Raw genomic sequence first — 5,516 nt, 5'->3', positions numbered from 1 at the left:
CGAAAGCCAACGTTTATTACATATGAATCTGTTTTTTAAATACTGAGAGTTGCACTTGGCTGTACAGGAGAAGGTAGACCCTGGTGATCTGTGAAGTCTTCTGGCAATGTGTTGTCAGGAATGCTGTGGCATTGTGATCAGTACAAGCCAGGGAGCCAGAAATTCTGGAATATGTTACCAGGTTACACAGACAAGGGGAGATGATGTCTATAAAACCTCTCAGTATGTATTTAACGTGTAATCACAGTACTTTATTGTCTGACTTGGGAAAAGAGTAAGAAAGGACATGGTGGGGTTTTGCCCGTTCCCCCACAGTAATGGCTAGCCCGGCGTGTGACCATCTGCGAGCTTGTGGGGTGAACACCAGTGTCTGAGTTTCCTGCAGCCTCCATAACACATTACCACAACCGAGGTGGCTTAAAACAACAGAAACTCATTCACCACCGTTCTGGAGGTCAGAAGTCTGAAATCAGGGTGTTGGCAGGGCCTTGCTCTCTCTGAAGGCTCTAGGGGAGGATCTTCCATGCCTTTTTCTCTTCGCTTCGTTAGTTGCCGGTTATCCTTGGTGTTCCTTGGCTTCTAGATAATCACTCCAGTCTCTGCTGCCTTCGTCACATGGCGTTCTTCACTGTGTGTCTCTGTGTCTAGATTTCCTCTTGTAAAGACATCAATCACTGGATTGTTGTTGTGGTTGTTAGGTGCTGTTGAGTCGATTTTTAACTCATATCGACCCCATGTGACAGAGTACAACTGTCCCATAGGGTTTTCTAGGCTTTAATTTTTTTTTTTTTTGTCTACAGTATTTTTAATTATGAAATATTTTAAATATTAACTACAGAGAATAATATTATAAACCACCACCTAGAATAAAACATGGTTATCCTTTTGTTGTATTTGCTTCAGAGTTTTTAAAGAAAGAAAACATTAAAGGTACAATCGAAATTCTCTTCGCAGCCCTGTCCTTTCTCCTCTCTCCCCGACCCCAGAAGGATGTGTGTGTATCCTTCCCATCCATGATTTATATTTTAACTCTTAAAAATAATATGTACCATTATTTGAATATTTAAACAATTTAAATAAATGGCATTATATTGTATATATCATTCTGCAATTTTTTCCCACCTATTACTATATTTTAGGGCCCTTGGAGCCCTGGTGGTGCAGTGGTTAAGAGCTTGGCTGCTAACCAAAAGGTTGGCAGTTCAAATCCACCAGCCACTTCTTGGAGACCCTATAAGGCAGTTCTACTCTGTCTTGTAGGGTCGCTGTGAGTGGGAATCGTCTTGATGGCAACAGATTTTTTTGGACCCCTGTTGATACATATAATCAATTTCATATATATATATATATCAACTTCATTCATTTTAACTCATCTAGAGAGTTCCAATTTATAAATATGCCACAATTAATATTTATCTCATCCCCTAAGTATGAGCATTTGGGTTGTTCCTAATTTTTTCCTATTATGAGCAATGCTGTAATGAACAACGTGGTATATTTTTTCTTGGGCTTATGTGGCAGAGTTTATAGTCATTTAATATTTCTTTTGACTACTGATAAATCGACTTATTTTTACTATCTTCTTTTATGATTTTTCTATTTCCCATTTCTTCTTCTTTGCTTCTCCCTTCACCTGTTTGGAAATTGTACATTCAATTTGTGTTATTTTGGTGGTTAATTGTTAGCATATATGATTAAAGAAAGTTTAGATTTAATCAATGTCCCTATCATTTTCACAAACAATATAAGGAACTTAGAATGCCAACCCTGTCCTATTGTCTATAATTTTTTGTATAATTTATTTTTGTTATTGTTGGGAATATACACAGCAGAACATAACACAAGTTCAACAATTTATGCATGTATAATTTAGTGATATTGATTATATTCTTCCAGTTATACAACCATTCTCACCTTTTCTGAGTTGTTCCGCCCCCATTAACATGAACTCACTGCCCTCTAGGTTTCCTATCTAATGTTTTGAGTTACTGTTGTCAGTTTGATCACATATAGATAGTTCTTAAAAGAGCAAAATGCTCAAGGCAGACATTCTTTATTAAGGTGAACTGTTGTTTAAGAAGAGTATGGGGGACATTAATGGTTTAAGTTTTAAAGATTATCTCAGGGCAGTAGTTTCAGGGTTCATCCAGCTTCCATGGCTCCAGAAAGTCTAGAGTCCATGATAATTTGAAATTCTGTTCTGCATTTTCCCTCTTTTGATCAGGATTCTCCTATAGAATCTTTGATCAAAACGTTCAGTAATGGTAGCTGGACACCATCCAGTTTTGGTCTCATGGCAAAGGCGGCAGTTGTTCAAAGAGGCAATTAGCCACACATTTCATTTCCTGCTCTGGTTCCTGACTCTCCTTCTTCTGTTGCTCCAGGCAGACAGAAACCAATTGTGCCTTGTAAGACCCCAAGAACCACACAATGAACTAGGAGGTCGAACAGAAGCACTAAACACATTATTAGGCCAATTAACTGGGATGTCCCATGAAAGCATGACCATAAACCTCCAAACCAAGGAACCAAATCCCATGAGGTGTTTGGTTGTACATAAGCATCTAGGCTGTAAACTTCACCAGAACAGATTGCCAGATCTTTGTCCTGCAGAGCCGCTGGGTGGGTTCGAACCACCAGCCTTTTGCTTAGCAGCTGAGCCCTTAACCGTTGCGCCACCAGAGCTCTCAGTCATTGGATTATGTCCCACCTAATCCAGTATGACCTCATCTTAACTTCATTACATCTGCAAAGACCCTATCTCCAAGTAAGGTCACATTCACAGGTACTGGGGGTTAGGACTTTTGAGGGAACACAAATCCTCTACAACCAGTGTCACCACTTTGAAAGAGAAATAGAAATTGGAGCTAGAGAAGTGTCATGGATTGAATTATATTCCCCAAAAAATGTGTATATCAATTTTGCTGGGCCATGATTCCCAGTATTGTGTAGTTGTCCTCCATTTTGTGATTGTAATTTTATGTTAGGATTAGGGTGGGATTGTATAACACCCTTACTAAGGTCACATCCCTGATCCAATGTAAAGGGAATTTCCCTAGGGTGTGGCCTGCACCACCTTTTATCTTACAAGAGATACAAGGAAAGAGAAGCAAGTAGAGAGTGGAGAACCTCATACCACCAAGAAAGCAGTGCCGGGAGCAGAGCACATCCTTTAGACCCGAGGTTCCTGTGCAGAGAATCTCCTAGTCTGGGGGAAGATTGATGATGATGAGGACCTTCTTCCAGAGCCGACAGAGAAAGCCTTCCCCTGGAGCTGACACCCTGAATTTGGAGTTGTAGCCTACTAGACTGTGAGAAAATAAATTTCTTTGTTAAAGGCATCCACTTGTGGTATTTCTGTTAGAGCAGCACTAGATGACTAAGACAAGAAGGAAATTTGAGCATTTTCCCCCCAGATTTAGGGTGACTGAAAGGTCATGGGAGGAGCTGGTTGGCTAAGTAGAGAGCAGTGTTTTCTGGTGGACTGATGGTCAGTGAGTAGTAGGAGTTGGGAGTGGCACACAGAGGTCTTCCCTTATCACTGGCCTTTGCCCTACCAGGCCCCTTTATGACCAGCTTGGCACAAATCTGAAAGAGTCAAATGTAAAAGTCCAGAGAAACAAGTACTTAGCACATACTGTGTGTACAGTTTCGTTTTTAAATAAAGGAATGTTTCTGGCCAAAATTACACTCAAGAAATAGAGGGGCTTTACTTAGGATGTGGATCTGTATGCTTTCATAAAAGACCTATTTAGGTCAGTAACCCTGGCTGCCTTTGCAGGTTATTTTCACTATTGAAAATTATTTCTCCTTATAGTTTTTGCAGCCACGCTGATTTTCATCTGATCTCTGCTGATAAACTGTAAGGAAGAATTTCCCTAGCGAATAAAATGGATGATGTTGGTATTTTAACTGGTTGCAAGGTCACTTTCAGCACATTCTACTCCTAGAGTACCTAGAGCCTGTGAACAGATGAGCCTCATTCTACTCTAGAGAGAGCTGTGAGGGTGAGCATCCTAGAGCTACAACTATGCACACATGTGATCCCCGACTCCATCAACACGGCTGTGAGAGTGAGCATCCTAGAGCTAGAACTATGCACACACGAGAGCCCCGTGTCCACTCTACACAGCTGTGAGAGCATCCTAGAGCTTCTAGAACCATGCACACAGGTGAGTCCACTCTACACGGCTGTGAGAGTCAGCATCCTAAAGCTAGAACCATGCAGTCAGGTGAGCCCCATGTCCACTCTAGAGAGAGCTGTGAGAATAAACATTTGTGAAGAACATTAAAAGCAGTCATGTAACCAACCCAGCATCATTCCTGAACTTCAATTAAACATTGTACTTTTGTTTTTAATTCCAAAATAAATAATTAGGTTAAATTCCTTTTTTTGTTTTTGAGCTGATTATTTTTCAACATTTTGTTGTGTTGTTGAGACCATACGCAGCAAAACATACATCAACAGTTTCCATGTGTAAATCCAGTGACATTGCATTCCTCAAGTTGTGCAACCATTCTTTTTCTGAGTTGTTCTTCTATAAACATGAGCCCTGGTGATGCAGTGGTTAAGAGCTATGGCTAAATAGAATTAAGCATCATATCAAAAAAATAATACACCATGACCAAGTAGGATTCATACCAGGTATGCAAGGGTGGTCCAACATTAGAAAATCAATCAACATAATCCACCACATAAATAAAAGGAAAAAGAATCACATGATCATCTCAATTGATGAAAAGGAATTCGACAAAGTCCAACACCCATTCCTGATTAAAAACTCTGAATAAAATATAGAAGGGAAATCTCACAACATAATAAAGGGCATCTATGCAAAAACCAACGGCAGACATCAGCTGAAAACATTCCCCTTGAGAACAGGAACAAGACAAGGATGACCTTTATCACCACTCCTATTTAACATTGTGCTGGAAGTCCTAGCTAAAGCAATAAGGCAAGAAAAAGAACTAAAGGGCATCCAAATTGGTAATGAAGAAGTTAAACTGTCTCTGTTTGCAAATGATACGATACTACACGTAGAAAACCCAAAAGACTCCACAAGAAAACTACTGGAACTAATAGATTCAGCAGAGCAGCAGGATCCAAGATAAACATACAGAAATCAGTTGGATTCCTATACATCAATAAAGAGAATGATGAAATCAGGAAAACAATACCATTTATAATAGCCCCTAAAAAAATAAAATACTTAGGAATAAATCTAACCAGGGATCTAAAAGACCTATACAAAGAAAAGTACCAAATGCTACTGCAAGAAACCAAAAAACTACATAAATGGAAAAACATACCATGCTCATGGATAGGTAGACTCAACATTGTGAAAATGGCAATACTACCCATAGCGATTTACAAATACAATGCAATCCCCATCCAAATAACCAACAACATAACCAACAACACTCAAACTCCAGAAGATAAGCTGGATAACTGGGATTTTCTAAAAATTAAACACTTTCGTTCATCAAAAGATTTCACCAAAAGAGTAAAAAGAGAA

The sequence above is a fragment of the Trichechus manatus genome, unplaced genomic scaffold (genome assembly GCF_000243295.1).
Source record: "Trichechus manatus latirostris isolate Lorelei unplaced genomic scaffold, TriManLat1.0 scaffold00042, whole genome shotgun sequence".
NCBI lineage: Eukaryota > Metazoa > Chordata > Mammalia > Sirenia > Trichechidae > Trichechus > Trichechus manatus.
The sequence above is the reverse complement of the archived record's forward strand: the minus strand, read 5'-3'. Positions refer to the sequence as shown.